Raw genomic sequence first — 12,734 nt, 5'->3', positions numbered from 1 at the left:
TTCAACTTTTTTTGAGCAAGTCTCCTTAAGTCACCACTGATCAAAGACTCATTTTGTAAGATCAATGAGAACAGCGCCAGTAGAGTACAAAGAACTCACCCAAAAAGGCCTGGTTTCCTGTCGGTCTCCCGACCATCCTAAAATTCAGTCCAATACAGCCACGAGTAGCAGATAATTTCTCAAGTGGTGCAAATGGGAAAGCAATGGAGCTGCCAGCGTACCAAGATGTTGTGGACGTCGCTGCAGGACCTGCCAGTCAGAAGGAAAACCAATTATGTTTGCTGAAAAGAGGAATCTGGAGATGGTGAGAAATGGCCTGGAGTATGTGACTGGATGACCACAGTGCAGAACCACTCTGGCATGCCAAATAGCCATGGACACAAGAGCCAGCTTCGCTAAACATGTTTAAAGCAAATTCCTAAAACACTAGAGTGCTCCTGTTGTATAGAGGAACTTAGACCACTGTAAACACATTGGCAGATCTATGAATTTACATTTCGGCCTTGCTAGCAAACATAGACCATTCGAGTCCAACAATGTGATTTGCATAACTGAGGCGTTGCAGAGGGCACCACTTTGTTTTGAATTATGTAACCAGGGTGATGATGTTGCTTGCTTACTTCACATGCAGTCAGTATGTATTTGTTCAACATCCTTAGCAATACTAGTGGTGTTCCTCATGGTTCCATTTTAGGTCATCTCGTTTTCATCATATAGACTATTCAACTGGTGGCCCGCAAATTCTGTAAAAAAAAAAAAAAAGACTCACATTTTTGCAGCAGATTTTGCAAAATAGGGGCTGTCATAGAGATGGTCTTTGACTAGCTATTTCACAGGAAGTCCTTAAACAACAGCACAATACCTCTGTAACTCTGACAAAATACTTTGACCAAAATCAAAATGTCTACAGTAGAGGACGCTGGATCTCTGAAATATACACAATGAAACTGTTAACTTTCTGGAAATGTAGCCGCAAAGATTGACTATCCCTGCTCTAGTAGCAATCATATGCTGATACTACCATTGGTATCGACACTACCGATTTGTCGAACTGCTGTCCTCAAATGGTTACGCCTGGCTGCTACCCAAGAACAGAAACGAATATACTGGTGACCCAAAAAAACAGAAACAGTAAAACATGTATTAGATCTTACACACTTCTTGACATTTGCTGACATCAAACTTGAGTTTGTAAACAATCATTCCCCGAAGTTACGTAAATAATATTTGTCACTTTGCATACAAGTCACTTTCTTTGCAAAAATATGATCCAATTGGGATCTGCGGCAATGGGAGGCAAACTTGCTAACGTTCCACAAAATTGTCAATTACTGGGACATTTTTCTCTGGGATTTTAGAAATAAGATTTTGCGCAGTCCCATACTCTCTGAACATCCAAACCCTGTCAAAAATGTTGCTTTTTGATGCCGCATGTCGACACTCAAAATCTTCTTGTATTTTGATTAGTTGGAGGAATAGGCGTTCAAGCAAAATGCTCCTTGGTTCATCAAGACTACTTGTATACCCTGAAAAAGAAAACAGGAACCATTTTAATTAATTGAATTGCTCCCAGTGCCGCTCACAATGGCGTTTGAATGTTAATGAATGTTTGGTGGTGGTTGGAGAGGCTGCAAGCTCAAATTGGCAGCCACGTTTCCATCAGTCTACCCCAGGGCAGCGCTGGCTAAAAATGTAGCTTACCACCATCATTTGTGAATGTGGCATTAATGAATGATGGGTTTCTCATTTCTAACTGTAAAGTTTTTGGAGTGGCTAAAAAAGTGCCATAGTGTTCCATTATTACTAACATATCCAGTAGGGCTGAATCTTTGGGTGCCCCACGATTCGATTCAATAGCGATTCTTGGGGTCACGATTCGATTATTAGATCGATTTTTTTCGATTTGATTCGATTCTCGATTCAAAAACGATATTTTTCCGATTCCAAACGATTCTGTATTCATTCAATAAATAGGATTTCAGCAGGATCTACCCCAGTCTGCTGACATGCTAGCAGAGTAGTAGATTTAAAAAAAAAAAAACTTTTATAATTGTAAATGACAATGTTTTATTAACTGATTGCAATAATGTAAATTTGTTTTAACTATTAAACAAACCGGGGCTTCACGGTGGCAGAGGGGTTAGTGCGTCTGCCTCCCAATACGAAATTTCTGCAGTCCTGGGTTCAAATCCAGGCTCGGGATCTTTCTGTGTGGAGTTTGCATGTTCTCCCCGTGAATGCGTGGGTTCCCTCCGGGTACTCCGGCTTCCTCCCACTTCTAAAGACATGCACCTGGGGATAGGTTGATTGGCAACATTAAAAAATGGTCCCTGGTGTGTGAATGTGAGTGTGAGTGTTGTCTGTCTGTCTGTGTTGGCCCTGCGATGAGGTGGCGACTTGTCCGGGGTGTACTCTGCCTTCCGCGCGATTGTAGCTGAGATAGGCGCCAGCGCCCCCCGCCACCCCGAAAGGGAATAAGCGGTAGAAAATGGATGAATTAAACAAACCAAAAATATGACTTATTTTATATTTCTGAAAATATTGGATCTAGTGTGTTGTCAAGCTTATGAGATGCGATGCAAGTGTAAGCCACTGTGACACTATTGTTCTTTGTTTTTATTTTTACAAATGTCTAATGATAATGTCAATGAGGGATTTTTAATCACTGCTATGCTGAAATTATAACTAATACTGATACTGTTGTTGATAATATTCATTTTTGTTTTACTACTTTTGGTTTGTTCTGTCGTGTTTGTGTCTCCTCTCAATTGCTCTGTTTATTGCAGTTCTGAGTGTTGCTGGGTCAGGTTTGGTTTTGGAATTGGATTTCATTGTTATGGTATTGCTGTGTAGTGTTTTTTTGGTTTGATAAAAAAAAAAAAAAAATAGTCAAAATAAAATAAAACAATAAAACATTTTTTAGCGATTCTTATTTTTTTAAATGAGAATCGATTCTGAATCGCACAACGTATTTGATTTGATTCATATTCGAATCGATTTTTTTCCACACCCCTAATATCCAGTAAGCTGCAAGTCACTTTTGACAGCGGATGGACTATAATAAAGTATCATCCATAGAGGTTTGGCTTTTGTCATTGGCATTGCCCCATCATGTTCGGCAGGTCCTGAATGATTGCAGGATCCAGATTTGTAGTATAGGGTTTTCCGGACCACTCAATAGTGCCCTCAAAACCCGGTGCGCCCAATGTAAGGGCTAGGTATGATTAAGCTTACCAACCTCATAGCTTAGTGTTGGATGGAGTGCAAATTGCCCTAAGTTGAAGATGTCAAGAAAAGCTGCCACTCTCTATGAGCGTAGCTAATTTTAATGATAATGCTGATTTCGAACATCAAATTTACAAGTTAATGAAGGGCTTTCTTAGTTAACAGCCACACATGTCACACTAAGAGTGGCCGTATAAACAACGCCAACACTGTCATAAATATGTGCCATATTGTGAAACCATACTAAACAACAACAAACACATTTCGGGAGAATATTTGCACCGCAACACAACATAATCACAACAGAACAAATACCCCAAATTCCCTGCAGTACCAACTCTTCCGGCTGAACTATTTTATTTGGTACATGGTGTAATGATAAGTGTGACCAGTAGATGGCAGTCAAACATAAGAATTAAGTCTCAAGTAAACAACCCTAACATTTTAAGTGTTCCATTGAAAATATAAAACATTACACAAGGTGCTCAAAATATATCAAAATATTTTAGTACAACTTTGGTAAGCTATAAAGCCACACAGCTTGAAAGATGGTTGGCACATTAAACATACGAGTATTATTATGGAGAGTGTATAAGGTAAGACATATTATATGGCGTTTTGTTTCACAATATTATGCAAAGGCAACCTTTCTTAACTTCTGGTACCTACTGATCTGTATTTGGGATCTGCATGAATCCTGAAAAAATGCGCGGGTCTGCGCAAACGCTGTAGTTGATAAGCTTCTTCTTTTTCTCTATCTTTTGCCATTTGTAATATAAAGTAGTGTAAAGTTGTTACTTATATCTGTCAGTAAACTCACCATGAAAGCGCTAAAACACACCGGTAGTGAGTTTCCTTTATTCACCCAAGGAACTTTAGTTATTAGAGTTCTGGTCGGACGGTTTTTCACGGGACACATTTCCTGTGGTTGTGTCCCGATGAGGAGATGGTGCTCCATTATTGATTTAAGTAAAGTCTGAATATCATTAAAACAGTTTGCTCCATCTTTTGACACTTCTTCCACTGTTGTTTTTGCATGCAACACCACTAAAACAAAGATGACGGGGAGAAGATGCTGCCACGTAAATAAGACTGCCCACAAAACGGCGGATCCGGAGGCGACTGTCAGAAAGCGGCTAGAAAATGATCTTTAAAACATATTCTATGCAACATCTTGACAAACGAACCACCATTACATGTTATGTATACCACAAGAAAATGTTGTCAATTTAGAAAAATAAACAATATTAATATGACTTTTTTAATACGCCCTCTAATCCGGTATGCCTAGTATGTGATTAAAGATCAAAAATAGACCCTTCATCTGCAGTGCGCATTTTAATCCAGTGTGCCCTATGGTCCGGCAAATACGGCAGCAGTACCTCAGTTGCCATTTGTAAACTGTTATAAAAGGTCAGGCAAAAATAGAATCACACAAAAACCAAAGCGTTTTTCTCATTATAAATAATGTTGGGCAGTATGATAAAAGAGACTTAGCGAAAACTGGGTCAATATTTTGACACAAATTTTCATCGAAAGCTGAATCACACGAAAAACAGGGAATAGGAAAGCCGAGGTACATATACATATACAATTATGACAGTGGATCCCAAAACAAAACCACCATTAAGACAAATGTAATACAAATTGGATTTAAATAGTGTCTGATTATGGAAATATAACAAACAAACCAAAAACTACAAAAACACTACTGACAGTTAATGGGCCAAAAGATGGATCAAAGATCCAGTCAACAATTTACTTCACTTTTCATGATAGGCAAAGAAGATATTCGTTTGTTGGAGTAGCTAAATATGCAAAGAGTTGAAAAAAAGTTCATGTTTCCCTATCTGCTCTCGTTTTGTCTTCCTCACAATCTGACCTTGTTTTTACACAGTCAATCAACATCAACATCGGATCTATGAGCGAGAACAGGACAGATCGATAAGTAAAGACACATAACTCGGCACAACTCCCCTGACAGCTTGCCTCTGAACACATTTTGGCAATCAATTTTCAACTTTACATGCACAGTTGAGAAGAGTTTCTGACACAAGTGTTTATTTGCCAAAGGGCAGAAAGTCATAATCGCTTATAACTTTGTCTCATTGACACTCTCGCCAAAATGTTTATGCACGTGTGTCCACAGTTTGTGTGTGTACTATGACCTAATATAATGACAGCATCTCTGTTAATCATGTCAAATGTTTTTAGTCGTCCGTTGTCTCCAGGGCCGGCGGTGTGTGTATGTGTGTGTGTGTGGGGGCATTTGTAAAGATTTGAAGATGTTTTTCTTTCATTTGAATCTATAGTTGTAAAATAAAACGTCTTGATGTGGTTTGCTTACCGGTAATTGGTAGCATCATTTTTATGGAACAGGCATCAACTTCAGGGCCTACGTATCTGTAATGTGTGACTGCCATCTACTAAAAGTATCAAGATCATTTTCATATATGGTAAATGGGTTATACTTTTATAGCACTTTTCTATGTTTAAGGTACTCAAAGCGCTTTGACACTATTTCTACATTCACCCATTCACACACATTCACACACTGATGGCGAGAGCTGCCATGCAAGGCGCTAACCACCATCCATCAGGGGTAGGGGTTAAGTGTCTTGCTCAAGGGCACAACAAACATGACTAGGTGGGTAGAAGGTGGGGATTGAACCAGGAACTCTCTGGTTGCTGGCACGGACACTCTCCCAACCGCACCATGCCGTCCCCCATCATCTGATCTTGATTAGTATCACAATTTTATTTACAATTGTTTTACCCTGCCAGGTTTAAAGCATATGCAGTGAAAAAGCTAATAATTTCTATTCTATTAGAAGCTGTCAAGTTCGTACGTGTGCCTCACGATACGAGGGTCCTGGGTTCGATCCTGGGCTCGGGATCTTTCTGTGTGGAATGTGTATGGCTTCCTCCCGCTTCCAAATACATGCACCTGGGCATACAGTAGGTTGATTGGCAACACTAATTTGGCCCTAGTGTTGGAATATGAGAGTTAATGTTATCTGTCTATCTCTGTTGGCCCTGGGATGAGGTGGTGACATGTCCAGGGTGTACCCCGCCACCGCCCAGATGCAGCTGAGATAGGCTCCAGCACCCCTCCGCGACCCTGAAAGGGACCAGCGGTAGAAAATGGATGGGTAGATGGATGGATGGAAGTTATCACTAATTTACCAACAAAGAACAATGCTCACATCCACAACTTCCTGGCATTGACAGTAGTAGCACAGTGTTTTTCACATAGTTTTTGCACGACAAGTAGCGATTTGTTTAGAGATCTGATACGGAGAAGTTATTTGGGAACGGTTCGGCTCCTTATTTTGAAGTTAGTTTTGTAGTTTGAGGCGGCCGTATATTGCTGAGGCAGTCATGGAGGTGGCCTGAGAAAGGTGCAGAGCTGCCGGCTTGAGTGCTGGCCCCATGAATTCTGTTGAACTTTGTCATCGTATGTTCTTGCTGACTATTGGTGTGACTCGGTGTGGGTGAAACTAACACACCGTTGTTCCTAATTATCAATACATGGCTGCAGCTGGTTGATTGCCTCAGTTTTTGCACCTCCTACATATACAGCAGACACAAGGGGTTAATGCTAAGAAGAAAAAGATGCTCGTTTTGGGAAAAGGGTATGGATGCGGCTGCAAACATACTTTAAGTCGTGCCCACTTCTAGTTGCGCCCACAACGGTGATGACTACAGAAATCAACCATGTTTTAAAGATATTCCCACAGTGGATACTCGATGTGTAACATGATCCGAGATGGCTAATGCAACGCACCATTGGTTATTATTATTCCAGTTGTTTAATGTATTGCTTTTTCGGCTAATTATATATACAACCCTAAACCCAACCCAAACCCTAACCCAGGTGTCGGCAACCCAAAACGTTGAAAGAGCACTATTATACAAAAAATAAAAATAAATAAAAATCTGTCTCGAGCTGCAAAAAATGAAGTCTTATTATGAAGGCAACACATGACGTACAGTAAGTGTCTATATTAGCCTATTATCAAAAGGACTATGTGTGGCAGGCTGAAGCAAATCTTTGTTGACAGAAATGTTGCTAATGTTTGCTGTGGTCTGGAACAACATGGCACACAAACAACTATCTGAAATGCAGCCAGTATTACTACAGATAATGTGTAATGAGACATGCACAACTAAATTAAATGCAAAGGATATTAAATGAGCTCAAATATACCTACAAATGGCATAATGATGCAATATGTACATACGGCTAGCCTAAATAGCATGTTAGCATCGATTAGCTTGCAGTCATGCAGTGACCAAATATGTCTGATTAGCGCTAAAACAAGTCAATGGCATCAACAAAGCACACTTGTGTGCATTCAGGCACATTAGAAAAATGTTGGCGGACAAAATGAGACAAAGAAGGAGTGGAAGATTTTACATGTAAACAAACAGTTGCTTCACAGCCCACACTATAGTGAGTTCAAGAACTACCAAAATTAGTAGGACAAAACAATGTTCACCAAATATTTCATCAGTGAAACCTACACACAAACATATTAAACAGTGGGCTTTCTAACAATTGAGAAGGTTTGTGATGTGTTGGTCCTCAAATAAAAAATATACTAAACAAAAAAAAAAATGCCCCCCATCTTTTTGAATTTTTAATCCTTTTTCAAATATGGTCCAGGGAGCCACTAAGGCGTGGCACTAAAGATCCGCGGGTTGCTGAGCCCCACCCTTAACCCTACCAAAACCCAAACCTAACCCTACTGGTAACCTTAACTTACAAACCCTGTTTCCATATGAGTTGGGAAATTATGTTAGATGTAAATATAAACGGAATACAATGATTTGCAAATCATTTTCCACCCATATTTGAATGCACTACAAAGACAAGATATTTGATGTTCAAACTCATAAACTTTATTTGTTTTTGCAAGTAATAATTAACTTAAAATTTCATGGCTGCTACACGTGCCAAAGTTTTTGGGAAAGTGCATGTTCACCACTGTGTTACATTACCTTTTCTTTTAACAACACTCAATAAACATTTGGGAACTGAGGAAACTAATTGTTGAAGCGTTGAAAGTGGAAATATTTACCATTCTTTTTTTATGGACAGCTTCAGTAGTTCAACAGTCCGGGGTCTCAGCTGTCAGATGTAGCGACCAACTGTATTTAGTGGCAGTGGTATTCTGAAGTGTTTCTGATCCCATGTGGTGATATCCTTTAGCGATTGATGTCGGTTTTTGATACAGTGCCGTCTGAGGGATCAAAGGTCACAGTCACACATTGTTGGTTTCCGGCCATGCCGCTTACATGGAGTGATTTCTTCAGATTCGCTGAACCTTTTGATGATATCATGGACCGTAGATGTTGAAATCCCTAAATTTCTTGCAATTGCACTTTGAGAAACTCTGTTCTTAAACTGCATGACTATTTGTTCACACAGTTGTGGAAAAAAGGGTGTACCTTGCCCCATCCTTTCTTGTGAAAGACTGAGCATTTTTTGGGAAGCTCTTTTTATACCCAATCGTGGCAACCACCTGTTCCCAATTAGCCTGCACATCTGTGGGATGTTCCAAATAAGTGTTTGATGAGCATTCCTCAACTTTATCAGTATTTATTGCCACCTTTCCCAACTTCTTTGTCACGTGTTGCTGGCATCAAATTCTAAAGTTAATGATTATTTGCAAAAAAAAATGTTTATCAAATTGAACATCAAATATGTTGTCTTAGTAGCATATTCAGGTGAATATCGGTTGAAAATGGTTTGCAAATAGTTGTGTTCCGTTTATATTTACATCTAACACAATTTCCCAACTCATATGGATACGGGGTTTGTATTTTCAGCAGTATTTACATGTTATTTTATTTATGTTTTCCATGTTTTCCTCCAGCTTCACTTTAGTTTAAGACAAACTTTACTTTTGTTGTCGTCACCCCTGTGGGCACATCTCTAAGTTGACGGGACTTAAAGTGGGTGCATTTTTGACCTAAAGTTGGCATGACTGAGACCTACAGTAGACTAAGTTAAAGTTAATAGTTAAAGTACCAATTATTGTCAGGTCAAAGGTGTTGTGAAATGTGTCCTCTGCATTTGACCCATCCCCTTGTTCACCCCCTGGGAGGTGAGGGGAGCAGTGGGCAGCAGCGGTGTCGCGCCTGGCAATACATTTTTGGTGATTCAACCCCCAATTCCACCCCATGATGCAGAGTGCCAAGCAGGGAGGTAATGGGTCCCATTTTTACAGTCTTTTTGGTATGACTCGGCCAGGGTTTCAAATCACAACCAACAGATATCAGGGCGGACACTCTAACCACTGGCCACTGAGTGTAGTAGTTCTGTGCAGGCCAGCTGGTTATACTTGAGGTTTGATGGACTTAACGCAAAACGCAATTCGACAGGCACGACACGGAGAATATTTTTCACATCCTCATCATGGAAAGCACACAAAGAAAAACATATGGTGCAGCTTTCAAGTTGAAAGCCATCAATCTGTCAATGCAAGAAGGAAATAGAGCTTCCGCACGTAAGCTTGGCGATAATGAACTAATGGTGAGATGTTGGAGACGGCAAAGTAAAGAACTGATTCAATGCCAAAAGACAACAAAAGCTTTCAGAGGAAATAAAAGCAGATGGCCTGAACTTGAAAATGTTCTTGAGGAGTGGTTGAACACACAGCGAGCAGACGGCCGAGGTTTATCCACTGTGAAGATCTAACTGAAAGCCAGAACAATCGCCAGCAAAATGGATATTGACAAATTGAAAGGTGGACCGTCATTGCGTTTCAGATTCATGGACGAAAAGGCTTGTTTGTCAGGACGCGGACGACTCTCTGTCACTCTACTGCCTCCCGGCTACGAAGATAAAGTTGCAAATTTCAACAAATTACTTGAAACAAAAATAACCGCGAATTCCAACGAACCAGAAGACATCGTAAATATGGATGAAGTAACCTTGACGGTCGACCTACCGCTAACTTGGACTGATAAGTACATCAAACAAACAACTGGCCACAAGAGGGCGCATTTCATGTGCGTTTGAAGCTGCATCAAATCCGAACAAAAGCTAACACTGATGGTGATTTTTAAGCGGATGACTATGCCAAAGGAACAACTCCCGAAAGACATAGTTGTAAAAGTTTGCAAAAAATGTTGATGATGGGAAGCCTAATAATTGAGTGGCTGACGCAGTGCTATGGCAAGTACCAGCAAGGATTTTTCACGAGAAAAAAAGTTGTTTTGGACAGCATGCCGGCCCATTTGACAGTTTCTGTGAAAGCAGTCATCAAGAGAACAAACAATTACGTTTTTACTGCCACTCGACATCATTTAAAGTGGAACTCCAAAATGAGTTTGGAGGCTTCGATGACCGACTACAAGAAATGATTCACAAAAACTGTCCGCATGCAAAGAGCATCCTTTTCTGACACTCTGAGAGAGTGAGGTGAAAGCGATTCAAAGCTGCAAATGTCAAATTTGGAGACAAACTCTTTCCACCTAAATGGAGTGCTTACCCAAATAAACCAGATTAAAAAGTCCCCGGCAAACTGGATTGAACGCACAACTGTCCATCGAGCGAGTCACACTTTATATTGATCATGATACATGCAGAATGTCATGCTGAAATGTGGGCTAATACTTTTCAGATTCTCTAATATGATTGTTCATGTTTTTCCATCAATACCATTTGGTGTTTTATCACATTGTGTTGTGCTTTACAAACGCGAACACGTCAAAGGAGTGTTCGATGACTGACTGCATGAAATTATTCACAATCTCCGCATGCAAAAGAGCATCCTTTTCTGACATCTGCCAGTGGATCCTAACAGCGTGGAGCAGTGTGAAAGAATCCACGATTACCAACAGGTTTTTGAAATGCTGGACTGCTGCACGAAGAAAACATGCACAACTTCTGAGGTAACTTTGCCTTGAGATGAAAGTGACATTGGTAGAAACACGGACAGAGAGACTGAAAAGGCGTGTGACCGAGTACTTCTGGGGCTCTTTAACTAACACTGAAGAATACAACTTCAGTGGTTTCAGAACACAGGAAAAATCATCAAATCAATGACTTTTCTGTTTTGTTTGAGCAGATTTTTTTACTGGGGTGTTGCAACCACCGTTTGAAAAAGGTATGTAAATAAACACTTGCTATGTCTTTCTGTGTAACTATTAGTGTTGTCCCAAGACCAATATTTTGGTACCGGCACCAAAATTATTTTGATACTTTTTGAGTCAGACATCATCTTACTGATTACTGACCTTTCAAAAATAATTTGGTTCAGAGTGTTAATATTAGGTACAACAAAAAACAGTAGGATACACGTTATAAAAAGGGATCTTTGTTGCTTGTGACAAGAACAGTTCTCCTGCAAATCATGTTTTCTATCCAGACACAGGGAGAATACCCCGAAAGAAGCTGGTACTATAAAGTTCATTACAAAGAGCACCATAGAGTGTTACAGTCAGACAGATGAAAGTATGATCAGTTTGAACATAGGAAGCGAGATGAGACTCTTATGTCCAAAATCAACCATGACCAAAGTAATCCTACAAGATATAAGAATGGTGACTTGTGACCCTGATGATACAAACTTAAAAAGTGAAGTTGATCAGTGTACACGTTATCAAAAGGTTTTTTTATACAGACTGAGTGTGAAGTCAAATGTGATGAGAATTAGGCACACATATTGATTATTGTTATAAAATTGTATGTGATGTACCCCAAATATTGAAGGAAGCCATGAGCTCACCAAAACCAGAACAATGGGCTATGGGGCGTGAAGAAAGAAATGGGTTCTCTGATGGAGAACCATTCGTTTACATTAACAACATTAACAAAGGTTACACTATTAAAGGGGAACTGCACTTTTTTTTTTTTTTTTTAGAATTTTGACTGTCGTTCACAATCATCATGAGAGACAAGAAAATATGTCTTTTTTTGAATTAGGATTTTACAGGTGACAAAAAACGCATGAAAGATGGGAGTAATTGGAGTCACCATTGCAGTCTTCAAAGCCCTCTAAGACAACTTCAAAAAATTCCATCTATGTTTTATATACACATTGCAAATATATAGATATAATGTAGTAACAGACATGTTCAAAACAATATGTAAGATGTTCAATATTTACCTTATTTTGATCATTTTAATCAATCGGGACTGACTTATTATGCATTCATTTCTGCTTCCAAAGCATCGCACGACCGACTCCCAGTGTGTTCCTACTTTCGGATGCAAAACGCGTATTTGTTGTAATCATGGCAGACTTGGTCACAATCAACAAAGACCAGTATTTTTGGACATATGAGGAATCACTACCTTATCTTTTTGAACCTGAATGAACAGAGGATGAACTCCTCCTCCTAGAAGCAAGCACAAAGAAGAGGGCAAAAAGTTGGAGCAGACCGAGGCTGAGAGATTGACGTGAAAGTGACTCGAAGCTGCAAATATGAAATTTGAAGACCAGCTATTTCCACATAAATAGAGTGCTAACCCAAATAAACCAGAAAAAATGTCC

Source organism: Nerophis ophidion, linkage group LG01 (genome assembly GCF_033978795.1).
Source record: "Nerophis ophidion isolate RoL-2023_Sa linkage group LG01, RoL_Noph_v1.0, whole genome shotgun sequence".
NCBI classification, from domain to species: Eukaryota; Metazoa; Chordata; class Actinopteri; order Syngnathiformes; family Syngnathidae; genus Nerophis; species Nerophis ophidion.
This window is presented reverse-complemented; position numbering follows the sequence as displayed.